We start from the raw sequence: 13,374 nt of genomic DNA, 5'->3' as shown, positions 1-13,374 counted from the left end.
CCCTGTACTTCCAACTGTCTCTGACCGGGGTGTGGGTGGCTGGGGGACCACAATTGTTAACTTTGGTCCTGGCTTGTTAACATTTTATGTGGATTTTGCGACTCCATCTCTTGATGCAAGCATCAAGTGGAGAAGCGAACCTTTCCTGTACGAGTATCCTTACAAGTACTGGGTCATATCACTTATGCTAGTCTGTCCTTAGACGTGCATATAGACTCTAAAGCTGAACTCTTCCGAGTGTAGGCTTTTGCAAGTCATGTGATAAAAGGGCGAGACTTCATCTCAACGCCTTTGAGGGACTGTCAACTGTTGTGCAACAACCAGCGGGCCGAAATGGTGAATGCCGGAGACGTCCTCGGTGGCGGTTGGTAATGGTTGGCAAACACCATGTCTGATTTCCAGAAGCAGCCCTCCATTATCGTCCTGATAGAGCAATTCCCATGTAGAGCGAGTGTTGACGCCAGAGCTCTAACTTCGTGTGGGTTGGAGGATCCAGTCCTGCTGCTTTGTAGGCCCGTAGTATGACAGTTCTGATCCAGATTGATATCGTAGTGCGGGAGACCTCCGTCTGTGTCGCTGTCAATTTCGGGACGAAAAGACGCTTAAATTTCCGTCTCCTGGTCCTGGATCTTTGTAGGTAGACTTTCAATGCTCTTACTGGACACAATGAAAGGTCCTGTGTATCCTGTGGTCGAAGGACTGATGATAGTGCTGGGACGTGGAATTGTCTGTCCAGTTGACCTGGCAGTTGATTCTTTGCTATGAAGTCCCATCTCAGTCCCATATGCACAGTGTTTTGATTTTCATCAAATTGTGTTCTCTCGAAGTCCAGAGCATGTATTTCCGACATCCTTGCTGCTGTTGCTAAGGCGATCAGGAACAGCGTCTTCTGCGTCAAGATCTCGAAGGATGTCCTCTCTAATGGTTTGTAGACGTCACTGGTGAGATGTCGTAGAACTACGTTGAGGTCCCACCCCCGGAGCTTTGAATCTCTGTTGTTGGTCCTCCAATTTAAAAGAGCGTAGTAAGGCCAGTAACTCTGGTACTTTCGTCAGTTTTGCACTCGTCCTCATGGTGATGACTGAGCTCAATGCCGCTAGGTATGTTGAGAGTGTTGACCCTTTTAACCGCTTCGTTTGTCGTAGGTAGTCCGCCACTTGAGGGTGTGTCGCCTTTATGGCTGTAAAGCCGGTCCTCGCAGCGTATGTCTTGAAACTTTGCCACTTGTCGTCGTACAAGGTGCGTGTAGACTTGCGTAAAGCTAGTGTGACTGCTTTCGCTGCTCTGGCGGAATATCCTCTCTTGTTTAAGTACGCCTTGATACAGTCCACACGTGTAGCCGGAACACCTCTGGGTTGCCGTGCGCCTGCTTTGTGTGAGGATGTACTAGTAGATTCGTCCACTCTGGTAGTTGCAGTTGAGGTTGTCCTAATTCTTGTATGAGAATGGGGAACCATATTCTCGCTGGCCAGTAAGGCGCGACCAAAATCAGTTGTAGGTCCTTCGTCTGGCTGATTTTCTGCAACACCCTCGGTATTAGAGCTGGTGGTGGAAACGCGTAAGCGTTTAGTCCTTCCCAGCAGATGCTTAGAGCGTCCGTTGCCCATGCTCGAGGATCTGGTATTGGTGAGACGAATGTTATCAGTTGATTGTTGAATCTTGTGGCGAAGAGGTCTGTTAGTGGTGCTCCCATCTCTTGTATGATCTTCTTGAAGATCTCTGGATGTAGCATCCATTCTGTTGGGGATGGCTGCGTTGGACGGGATAGTGCGTCTGCTATCACATTCTTGGCTCCTGGAATGTGGCATGCTCTTATGTGGATGTTCAGGTTGTCTGTTATGCTGAACAGTTGAAAGCAGAGGTCCAGGAGGTTCGCCGACCTTGTTGATCCTTGCCTGTTTATGTAGAACGCCACTGTGGAGTTGTCCGTATGCACCATCAGATGAGCATTCTCCAGAATGTTTGTCCCGTGGAGTATGGCGTTTAGTACTGCTTTCATTTCCAGCATGTTGATGTGCAGATCTTTCTCCTCTTTGGTCCATGTCCCAGCTGACACTTCGTCGTCGAGATGTGCTCCCAAACCTTGGAGCGATGCGTCCACGTAGAGATGCGTCTTGCACTCCGGCTCTGCTAAATAGGTGCCTCCGCAAACATTCGATCTCTGGGTCCACCATAGTAGATATGGGCGTAGTGCGTCCGGGAGTCCGAAGGGTTCTGGGTCGTCCAGATGAGTATTGACGAAGACCTGTAGTGGGCGTAGTTGTAGTCTCCCTCTGGCTGTCATGTCTTGCGCTGACGTGAGGTGACCCAACAGACTCTGCCATTGTCGTAGTGGCCACGGAGAGAGTAGAGTTTGCGAGATCGTCTGTTGTATCTTGAGCCATCGGTCCTCTGGTACCACTATGCAGTTCTGTGTTGTGATGAACCGGATTCCTAGGAACTGCATGTCCTGTGTAGGTTCTAGGTCCGACTTGAGGAGATTCACTAGCCACCCCAGTTGTGTAAGCAGTCTGATGGTGAAGTCCAGTTGTAGTCTGAGATGCTTTGGATCTTGATGTACTTGAATCCCGTCGTCTAGGTAGAATGCACTGCGTAGACCTCAATGATGTAGGTATGTGACTATGGGCTTCGTCACCCTTGTAAACAACCAGGGGGGCCGATGATATTCCAAATGGCAGGACCTTCCATTTGTAGTGTCGTCCGTCCAGTATAAACTTCAGGTACTTCTTTGAGTCCAGATGTACAGGAATATGCAGGTAGGCATCCTGTAGATCTATGCTGGCCATGTAGTCCATCAGACGGACGAGGTGTAGGTGTTGTGGTAGATGTATCATGCTGAACTTTGGTGGTCTGCACAGATAATCTCTGTTGAAGGCCCTCATGTTGTAGATGAGTCTGAACATTTCTTTGGAGTTTTTCTTTGGCACTAGGAAAACTGGGGAGTAGAATCCTGGTGAGAGCTGGTCCTGGTCCACCACTTCTATGGCTTCCTTCTCTAGTAGAGATGTGACCGCTTCTCGTAGCCTCTCTGTCCGATGGGTCGTGAAGTTGAACTTCTGAGGTTCGTCTGTCAACGGCGGAGTTGCTTGTAGTTGTATGCGATATCCGTCTCTTAGGATGCTGGATACAAATGGATCTTGAAGAATTCCCCAGTTCTCCCAGTAGTTTTGTAGACGTCCACCCACTTGTGAAGGTTGTACAGGAACGGCTGGGGGTGGAAGACTCCAGTCCTTCCGAACCCCTCCTTCATCGTCTCTGATCCTTGCCGCCTCTGGGTGCCCTGCCTCGTCCGGGTCGTCCTCTATAGTTGCCGGCTGGGCGACGAAAAGAGTCCTTCCCTCCTCTGAAGGTGCTCATTCACTTGTCTCTTGCCTTCTGGATGCCTGCGAACTTCGACTTGCCCGAGTAGCGCTGGGACGTCTGCCTGATGACACTGGCTAGTGTATCGATGGACTTTATCATGAGGACTTCTCTGGAGTCTTTGGTAACTTCTTTGGCGACGTCGTCAATCTCCCCTGTGAAGATGGATGATGTCGACCATGGGGCTCTGTACAGCGACTTCGCGAAGCGTTCGCTCCAGTTGCAGGATGCCAGTAGTCCTTGTCTTCTCGCCAACATCAACGCTGCTGAGATGGATGATAGATGGTCCCTCATAAACTGCTGGTCCTTCTTCTGCGTGAGTAGAGCAGAGTAGATCATCCGGTCCTCCTCTGCGGGAGAGTCCTTGAACTTGGCGATGAGCGTCTCATTCACTGCCCTGGATCTGTTCAGGCCGAAGAACATCCTTCTGGACATCGTCTCTATCTGCGCCAGCTTTTTTGTCGTCAATCTTATAAGACTTGGTCCGGGCGTTGTTGATGACCTTGTAGTTATCATCGATCTCTTGTGCCTTCATGAAGGGGTCCATATTGTGTAGAGAGAACTTCTTAGCGTTGAACTGTGGAATATTCGGTGCCTGGGATTTCGTTGCCTTCCTGAAGGCTGCGTCCAAGTTCTCTGGAACTTCCGAGATGGGATCAATTGGCGGTAGAGTGATTGTGTCGACATCATCGTCCTTCATCAGGTACGTGAGTGCTGCATTCTCTTCCTTAGAGGGTGACGCTAACTCCGTTGGCCATCCAATATCTTATCTCTGCGTCCGAGAAGATAATATCGCCATTGTCCTGTTTCAGGGGCGCTGACCTGAGATCGTTTATCATCCTCCGCTGGGGATCTGTGAGGAGACCTGCGTGGAGACCTGCGTGGAGACCTGCGTGGAGACCTGCGCGGCGATCTGCGTGGAGATGAGCCTGTAGAGGAGCGTCTGTAGGGCGATCTGCGTGGAGACCTGCGTGGAGGCGAGCGTCTCTTGGTTCGTGAATGCCTCGGCGAATCCCTTGACGATTTGTGAGGTGACCTTAAGTGCACAGAAAAGCCTTAAGTGCACAATGGACCTTTTTATAAAAAAGGCACAGCAAAAAGAAGATGCATTTCATTTCCTACCAGTCCCCTGGGTTCCTTGGGGCTGGATGAAGCTCTCCTGGGCAGCTGGCAGAACCTCAGAGGTGCACATTGACTCTCCGCCTTGACGTGCCAAGGAAGCGGCCCAGCTTGGTTCAAATGGGAGAGAGAGTGAATGAAATTTTCAGTCTTGAGGGTGTTTGAGATGGTCAAACGTATCGGGAGGGACCTCTGCACCAGCCAGAAACAGCCAAGAGGGTGCAGCGAGGGTCCAAGACATCATTGTGCATTTTTAAGGCTTTTCTGTGAACTTAAGGACACCTATAGCTGACCTTAAGTGCACAGAAAAGTCTTAAGTGCACAATGGACCTTTTACAAAAAGACACATCAAAAACAACATGCATTTCATTTCCTACCAGTCCCCTGGGGTGCTTGGGGCTGGATGAAGCTCTCCTGGGAAGCTGGCAGAACCTCGGAGGTGCACACTGACTCTCCGCCTTGACGCGCCGAGGAAGAGGCACAGCATGGCTGAAATGGGAGAGAGTGAATGAAATTTTCAGTTTGGAGGAGGTTTGACATGGTCAAAGGTATCGGGATGGGCCCATGAACAAGCCGAGTCAGACAAGAGGCTACAGGGAGGGGCTAAGACATCATTGTGCATTTAAGGCTATTCTGTGAACTTAAGGACAGTTATAGCTGACCTTAAGTGCACAGAAAAGCCTTAAGTGTACAATGCACCTTTTTAAAAAAAGGCACAGCAAAAAGAAGATTCATTACACTTCCTGCCAGTCCCCTGGGGTGCTTGGGGCTGGATGAAGCTCTCCTGGGAAGCGGGGCCATGAACAAGCCAGAAGGAGACAAGAGGGTGCAGGGAGGGGCTAAGACATCATTGTGCATTTAAGGCTATTCTGTGCACATAAGGACAGCTATAGCTGACCTTAAGTGCACAGAAAAGCCTTTAGTGTACAATGGACCTTTTTAAAAAAGGCACAGCAAAAAGAAGATGCATTTCATTTCCTGCCAGTCACCTGGGGTTGCTTGGGGCTGAATGAAGCTCTCCTGGGCAGCTGGCAGAACCTCGGAGGTGCACACTGACTCTCCGCCTTGACGCGCCAAGGAAGTGGCCCAGCTTGGCTCAAATGCAAGAGAGAGTGAATGAAATTTTCAATCTTGTGGGTGTTGGAGATGGTCAAACGTATCGGGAGGGACCTCTGCACCAGTCAAAAAACACCAAGAGGGTGCAGGGAGGGTCCAAGACATCATTGTGCATTTAAGGCTTTTGTGTGCACTTAGGGACAGCTATAGCTGACCTTAAGTGCACAGAAAAGCCTTAAGTGCACAATGGACCTTTTCCAAAAAGGCACAGCAAAAAGAAGATGCATTTCATTTCCTACCAGTCCCCTGGGGTGCTTGGGGCTGGATGAAGCTCTCCTGGGAAGCTGGCAGAACCTCAGAGGTGCACACTGACTCTCTGCCCCGACGCGCCGAGGAAGCGGCCCAGCTTGGCTGAAATGGGAGAGAGAGTGAATGAAATTTTCCGACAGGAGCGTGTTGGAGATGGTCAAACGTATCGGGAGGGACCTCTGCACCAGCTAGAAACAGCCAAGAGGGTGCAGGGAGGGGCCAAGACATCATTGTGCATTTAAGTCTTTTCTGTGAACTTAAGGACAGCTATAGCTGACCTTAAGTGCACCCAAAAGCCTTAAGTGCACAATGGACCTTTTTAAAAAAGGCACAGCAAAAAGAAGATGCATTTCATTTCCTACCAGTCCCCTGGGGTGCTTGGGGGTGGATGAAGCTCTCCTGTACAGGTGGCAGAACCTTGGAGGTGCACACTGACTCTCCGCCTTGACGTGCCGAGGAAGCGGCCCAGCTTGGCTCAAATGGAAGAGAGAGCGAATGAAATTTTCAGTCTTGTGGGTGTTTGAGATGGTCAAACGTATCGGGAGGGACCTCTGCACCAGGTAGAAACAGCCAAGAGGGTGCAGGGAGGGGCCAAGACATCATTGTGCATTTAAGTCTTTTCTGTGAACTTAAGGACAGCTATAGCTACCTTAAGTGCACCCAAAAAGCCTTAAAGGTCACATAAACCCTAGGGGGTAAAAATACATAAATCACTAACTGGCATCGTTATAAATGAAACCCAGTCATTAAAACTACTCATTTCGACCTTTAATTGACTTAAATCGACCTTTTTGACAACAGTGCACAATTCTCACCCGCGAACGAAATTTCAACCAATCAGAGCGGCGCGACTCTGTGACGTCATATGAGGAATAGCTTTGAAGGCCGATGCAGAATTCATCTACATTTTAGGGGGTAAATTATCTTGTTTACAGGCTTGTATAAACCTGAAATCGTGACAATTGTTGTGGAAAATGAAAGCTATATGTTCTCACAATCTACTGTCATTTAATTTTGTCTCCTGCTTTGCCTAGTTTCCGAGTTACAACTTGTTTTCATAGACGCTTCTGTCACAATTGATTGGTGTCGTTAGGCCCTATTTGTATAATGACTGATCCAAATTGATCCCATTTCTGTGTTTTTTACCTCGATATTTAATCATGTCATGTAAAAATCTGTTTGTATTCTCAAAACAGTGTCGGCCCATAAGTTTTCACATGCAATACAGCAATTAATACTCCCTTGTTGTAACCCGTGTTAGGTGGTATAAACCTACACATGTTATTTGTCATCATTCACTTGATGGTCAGTTAATAAATTTATAACAGGTATAATTAGTGGTAACACACTTAGATTACCCGACAAAGGTTCCCATTTGGCATTTCTTGTGTCTGGAGTAAATATTCAACATTATAAACATCGATCAAAGGATTAACCGATAACACGCTGATTGATTAATTACTTTTATCTTACACAGCCAGAATTGTCAAAGGTAGTGTTTATGTATGTAGATTTACTAATCTATACTGAATACACTCTGCCGTGTCGGTGTCTGCGTAAAAACAACGTCCTTCTTTCAAAGGATTAACCGGCAATACATTGATTGATTGCCCATTATTGGCTAACTAAATTACTGTTTTTAATGAAAGGCGGACATTATGCAATTAGTTGCCAGGTGTGCTATCTTGGGTGACCAATGAGACTATACACCAATACCTGAAAAGATTTATCACTTTTTCGTATATTAAACTGTTAAAGACACATCATTTGGAACAGTTTGTGGATATTGACGGATACATTCCTCAAACAAGGTAATGGCCTGATATTGTTCCTATAACTTAAATCTGTTTTAATTTTAATATTTGCATTTTGTTTTTATTCATTTGTCGTAGCATTCAACAGAATCATTGTTTTCGCCGTGAAGTGTAATAAGGAGACAGACAATATACACTAGGGTGTGTGTGCGAATTATGATTCACATTGGCAAACTATAAAAAATGTCTAGATATTACAGTTCTGTTATAAATTCACTATAAGTATCAGCAGATCGTCAGCTTTTATTTAGTTTCAAAATGCATAAAAGTATGATAATAAACTAATTAGGATTATAAGACCAAATATAAAGACGCACATTGACTAGTATCTACATACTGGTGAGTGGACATTAACCATGTGAATGTAGCAAGAAATTTATCGCGCAGTATTGTAACTTCGACCCCCACCTCGCTTCCGTGGAAGAAATCGTTATGTTATAAGTTGTGTCATGCAAAATCCTTTTTGGTTATGATTCCAATACATATTTAACTACGAGTAGAAAGTAGTTTTGATTTTCTAACTTGATGAAAACAAACTATAATCTCATTAATTCTAACAGACTTTACGATTTTCAAAATGGCGGCCCTATCGGGAACATCCGCCAGTCTGTGGATAAATGCTATTTAGGTTTGTTTTCACCGATCCCTAAAATCAAAACTACTTCTACTGGTAGTAAAAAATATGTATTTTATTGATGGCCAATGGGATTTTGCATGACTACTTACTAATAACATAACAATTTCTCTCCTGGCAGCGAAGGTGGGTATCAATATAATACTACTTACAATATTATTGTTACTTCGACCACAACCTCGCTTCCGAGGAAGAAATCGTTATGTTACAAGTTGTGTTATGGAAAATCTTTATGGTCATCAATCATATACATATTTTACTATAACTAGTAAGTAGTTTTGATTCTTTACCTTCCGTGAAGCGATCTGAACACAAGTAAGATATCGTTTCAGGCTTCCACAACGCTTCGCTTCGCACTCACAAACATAACCCATTTAGCACGAACTTCTGCGGGGTCCTGTGGAAATCTGTGCATGGTGACACCATCACCCGACCCCTAGGGGCAATTGACGACAAAGCAACGATTCGGCATGTTGGCGTTGATGTCGAGAAATCATCAAAATGATGAGCGTGCTACACACTTTCTATACAACTAACTGAAAATCGTTCCTCATATGACGTCACTGCAGTGCTCTGGCGACAGAGTTACGTAACCTGTCTGTGGTTTCGTTGGCGGGCGAGAGGGAAGCAGGCGACCTTTTGGCCACTTTTAATCGCTCGGTATTAATTAACCACAAGTTTTTAAAGAATAAATTTGGTGTTCCGCATAAGACTAACCACAAATCTTTCATATGTAATGGTTAAAAGAGTAACAAAAAACAAAGTTTAGTGGTTCTTTAAGTGCACAATGGACCTTTTTAGAAAAGGCACAGCAAAAAGAAGATGCATTTCATTTCCTACCAGCCTCCTGGGGTGCTTGGGGCTGGATGAAGCTCTCCAGGGAAGCTGGCAGAACCTCGGTGGTGCACACTGACTCTCCGCCTTGACGTGCCGAGGAAGCGGCCGAGGAAGTGGCCCAGCTTGGCTGAAATGGGAGAGAGAGGGTGAATGAAATTTTCAGTCTGGAGGGTAAGTGCACAATGCACCTTTTCAAAAAAAGGAGATGGTCAAACGTATCTGGGGTGCTTGGGGAGGGAAGCCTCTGCACCAGCCATGAAACAGCCCAAGAGGGTGCAGGGAGGGGCCAAGACATCATTGTGCATTTAAGGCATTTTTCTGTGCACTTAAGGACAGCTATAGCTGACCTTAAGTGCACAGAAAAGCCTTAAGTGCACAATGGACCTTTTTAAAAAAGGCACAGCAAAAAGAAGATGCATTTCATTTCCTGCCAGTCCCCTGGGGTGCTTGGGGCTGGATGAAGCTCTCCTGGGAAGCTGGCAGAACCTCGGAGGTGCACACTGACTCTCCGCCTTGACGTGCCGAGGAAGCGGCCCAGCTTGGCTGAAATGGGAGAGAGAGTGAATGAAATTTTTCCAGACTGGAGGGTGTTGGAGATGGTCAAACGTATCGGGAGGGACCTCTGCACCAGGTAGAAACAGCCAAGAGGGTGCAGGGAGGGGCCAAGACATCATTGTGCATTTAAGGCTATTCTGTGAACTTAAGGACAGCTATAGCTGACCTTAAGTGCACAGAAAAGCCTTAAGTGTACAATGGACCCTTTTAAAAAAAAGGCACAGCAAAAAGAAGATGCATTTCATTTCCTACCAGTCCCCTGGGGTGCTTGGGGCTGGATGAAGCTCTCCTGGGCAGCTGGCAGAACCTCGGAGGTGCACACTGACTCTCCGCCTTGACGCGCCGAGGAAGCGGCCCAGCTTGGCTGAAATGGGAGAGAGAGTGAATGAAATTTTCCGACAGGAGCGTGTTGGAGATGGTCAAACGTATCGGGAGGGACCTCTGCACCAGGTAGAAACAGCCAAGAGGGTGCAGGGAGGGGGCCCAAGACATCATTGTGCATTTTAAGGCTTTTCTGTGATCAGGAGGCTATGGCTGACCTTAAGGACAGCTATAGCTGACCTTAAGTGCACCAAAAGCCTTAAGTGCACAATGGACCTTTTAAAAAGGCACAGCAAAAAGAAGATGCATTTCATTTCCTACCAGTCCCTGGGGTGCTTGGGGCTGGATGAAGCTCTCCTGGGCAGCTGGCAGAACCTCGGAGGTGCACACTGACTCTCCGCCTTGACGCGCCGAGGAAGCGGCCCAGCTTGGCTGAAATGGAAGGAGAGAGTGAATGAAATTTTTCAGTCTGGAGGGGGTTGGACATGGTCAAAGGTACCGGGAGGGTCCTCTGCACCAGTCAAAAACAGCCAAGAGGGTGCAGGGAGGGGCCAAGACATCATTGTGCATTTAAGGCTTTTCTGTGCACTTAAGGACAGCTATAGCTGACCTTAAGTGCACAGAAAAGCCTTAAGTGCACAATGGACCTTTTTAAAAAAGGCACAGCAAAAAGAAGATGCATTTCATTTCCTACCAGTCCCCTGGGGTGCTTGGGGCTGGATGAAGCTCTCCTGGGCAGCTGGCAGAACCTCGGAGGTGCACACTGACTCTCCGCCTTGACGCGCCGAGGAAGTGGCCCAGCTTGGCTGAAATGGAAGATTGAGTGAATGAAATTTTCAGTCCTGTGGTAGTTTGAGATAGTCAAACGTATCGGGAGGGACCTCTGCACCAGTCAAAACAGCCAAGAGGGTGCAGGGAGGGTCCAAGACATCATTGTGCATTTAAGGCTTTTCTGTGCACTTAAGGACAGCTATAGCTGACCTTAAGTGCACAGAAAAGCCTTAAGTGCACAATGGACCTTTTTAAAAAAGGCACAGCAAAAAGAAGATGCATTTCATTTCCTACCAGTCCCTGGGGTGCTTGGGGCTGGATGAAGCTCTCCTGGGCAGCTGGCAGAACCTCGGAGGTGCACACTGACTCTCCGCCTTGACGTGCCGAGGAAGCGGCCCAGCTTGGCTGAAATGGGAGAGAGAGTGAATGAAATTTTCGTCAGGAGGGTTGTGGAGATGGTCAAACGTATCGGGAGGGACCTCTGCACCAGGCAGAAACAGCCAAGAGGGTGCAGGGAGGGTCCAAGACATCATTGTGCATTTAAGGCTTTTATGTGAACTTAAGGACAGCTATAGCTGACCTTAAGTGCACAGAAAAGCCTTAAGTGTACAATGGACCTTTTCAAAAAAGGCACAGCAAAAAGAAGATGCATTTCACTTCCTACCAGTCCCCTGGGGTGCTTGAAGCTGGATGAAGCTCTCCTGGGCAGCTGGCAGAACCTCGGAGGTGCACACTGACTCTCCGCCTTGACGTGCCGAGGAAGCGGCCCAGCTTAGCTGAAATGGGAGAGAGAGTGAATGAAATTTTCCGACAGGAGCGTGTTGGAGATGGTCAAACGTATCGGGAGGGACCTCTGCACCAGGTAGAAACAGCCAAGAGGGTGCAGGGAGGGGCCAAGACATCATTGTGCATTTAAGGCTTTTCTGTGAACTTAAGGACAGCTATAGCTGACCTTAAGTGCACCCAAAAGCCTTAAGTGCACAATGGACCTTTTCAAAAAAGGCACAGCAAAAAGAAGATGCATTTCATTTCCTACCAGTCCCCTGGGGTGCTTGGGGCTGGATGAAGCTCTCCTGGGCAGCTGGCAGAACCTCGGAGGTGCACACTGACTCTCCGCCTTGACGCGCCGAGGAAGCGGCCCAGCTTGGCTGAAATGGGAAGGAGAGAGTGAATGAATTTTTCAGTCTGTAGGAGGTTGGACATGGTCAAAGCTACCGGGAGGGTCCTCTGCACCAGTCAAATAACAAGCGAGAGGGTGCAGGGAGGGGCCAAGACATCATTGTGCATTTAAGGCTTTCTGTGCACTTAAGGACAGCTATAGCTGACCTTAAGTGCACAGAAAAGCCTTAAGTGCACAATGGACCTTTTTAAAAAAGGCACAGCAAAAAGAAGATGCATTTCATTTCCTACCAGTCCCCTGGGGTGCTTGGGGCTGGATGAAGCTCTCCTGGGAAGCTGGCAGAACCTCGGAGGTGCACACTGACTCTCCGCCTTGACGTGCCGAGGAAGTGGCCCAGCTTGGCTGAAATGGGAGAGAGAGTGAATGAAATTTTCAGTCTGGAGGGTGTTGGAGATGGTCAAAGGTATCGGGAGGGGCCTCTGCACCAGCCAAAACAGCCAAGAGGGTGCAGGGAGGGGCCAAGACATCATTGTGCATTTAAGGCTTTTCTGTGCACTTAAGGACAGCTATAGCTGACCTTAAGTGCACAGAAAGGCCTAAGTGCACAATGGACCTTTTTAAAAAAGGCACAGCAAAAAGAAGATGCATTTCATTTCCTACCAGTCCCCTGGGGTGCTTGGGGCTGGATGAAGCTCTCCTGGGAAGCTGGCAGAACCTCGGAGGTGCACACTGACTCTCCGCCTTGACGCGCCGAGGAAGCGGCCCAGCTTGGCTGAAATGGGAGAGAGAGAGTGAATGAAATTTTCAGTCAGGAAGGGGTTGGACATGGTCAAAGGTATCAGGAGGGGCCTCTGCACCAGCCAAAACACCCAAGAGGGTGCAGGGAGGGGCCAAGACATCATTGTGCATTTAAGGCTTTTCTGTGCACTTAAGGACAGCTATAGCTGACGTTAAGTGCACAGAAAAGCCTTAAGTGCACAATGGACCTTTTAAAAAAAGGCACAGCAAAAAGAAGATGCATTTCATTTCCTACCAGTCCCCTGGGGTGCTTGGGGCTGGATGAAGCTCTCCTGGGCAGCTGGCAGAACCTCGGAGGTGCACACTGACTCTCCGCCTTGACGTGCCGAAGAAGCTGCCCAGTTTGGCTGAAATGACAGAGAGAGTGAATTAAATTTTCAGTCTGGAGGTTGGTTTTACATGGTTAAAGGTATCAGGGTCAAAGGGGTGATGGAAATGCCATGAAAATATTTTCAAATTAATTACTTTAGAGGGAAGTTAAGTTGAAAATAATTGAAAGTGATATAACAGCGCCTTGTTTGCGTCCGTTAAAGAATACAAACGGCTGTGGGTTGTGAGGCCGATACGTTTATTTCTGGTCTATTTATTAAACAGCCTGAAAGAACATATAAGAAAGTATATTAAATGGAATCACATGAATATGTACATGTTCAAATCACTCATTAAGTATATAAGATACA

General features: G+C 47.5%; 1 long non-coding RNA gene across 1 annotated transcript; it reads right to left on the bottom strand.

Annotated features, from left to right (window-relative positions):
* Positions 1-4,505: 4,505 nt before the first annotated feature.
* Positions 4,506-13,039, bottom strand: LOC124256514. The gene is made up of 3 exons (XR_006892940.1): positions 12,930-13,039; positions 12,242-12,298; positions 4,506-4,537 (listed from the first exon to the last, which is right to left on the bottom strand). It is a non-coding gene; the product is annotated as an uncharacterized LOC124256514 (long non-coding RNA).
* Between the last annotated feature and the right edge of the window lie 335 nt (positions 13,040-13,374).

This window comes from Haliotis rubra, unplaced genomic scaffold (assembly GCF_003918875.1).
Source record: "Haliotis rubra isolate DU_JTF1 unplaced genomic scaffold, ASM391887v1 Scf63, whole genome shotgun sequence".
NCBI lineage: Eukaryota > Metazoa > Mollusca > Gastropoda > Lepetellida > Haliotidae > Haliotis > Haliotis rubra.
This window is presented reverse-complemented; position numbering and strand designations above follow the sequence as displayed.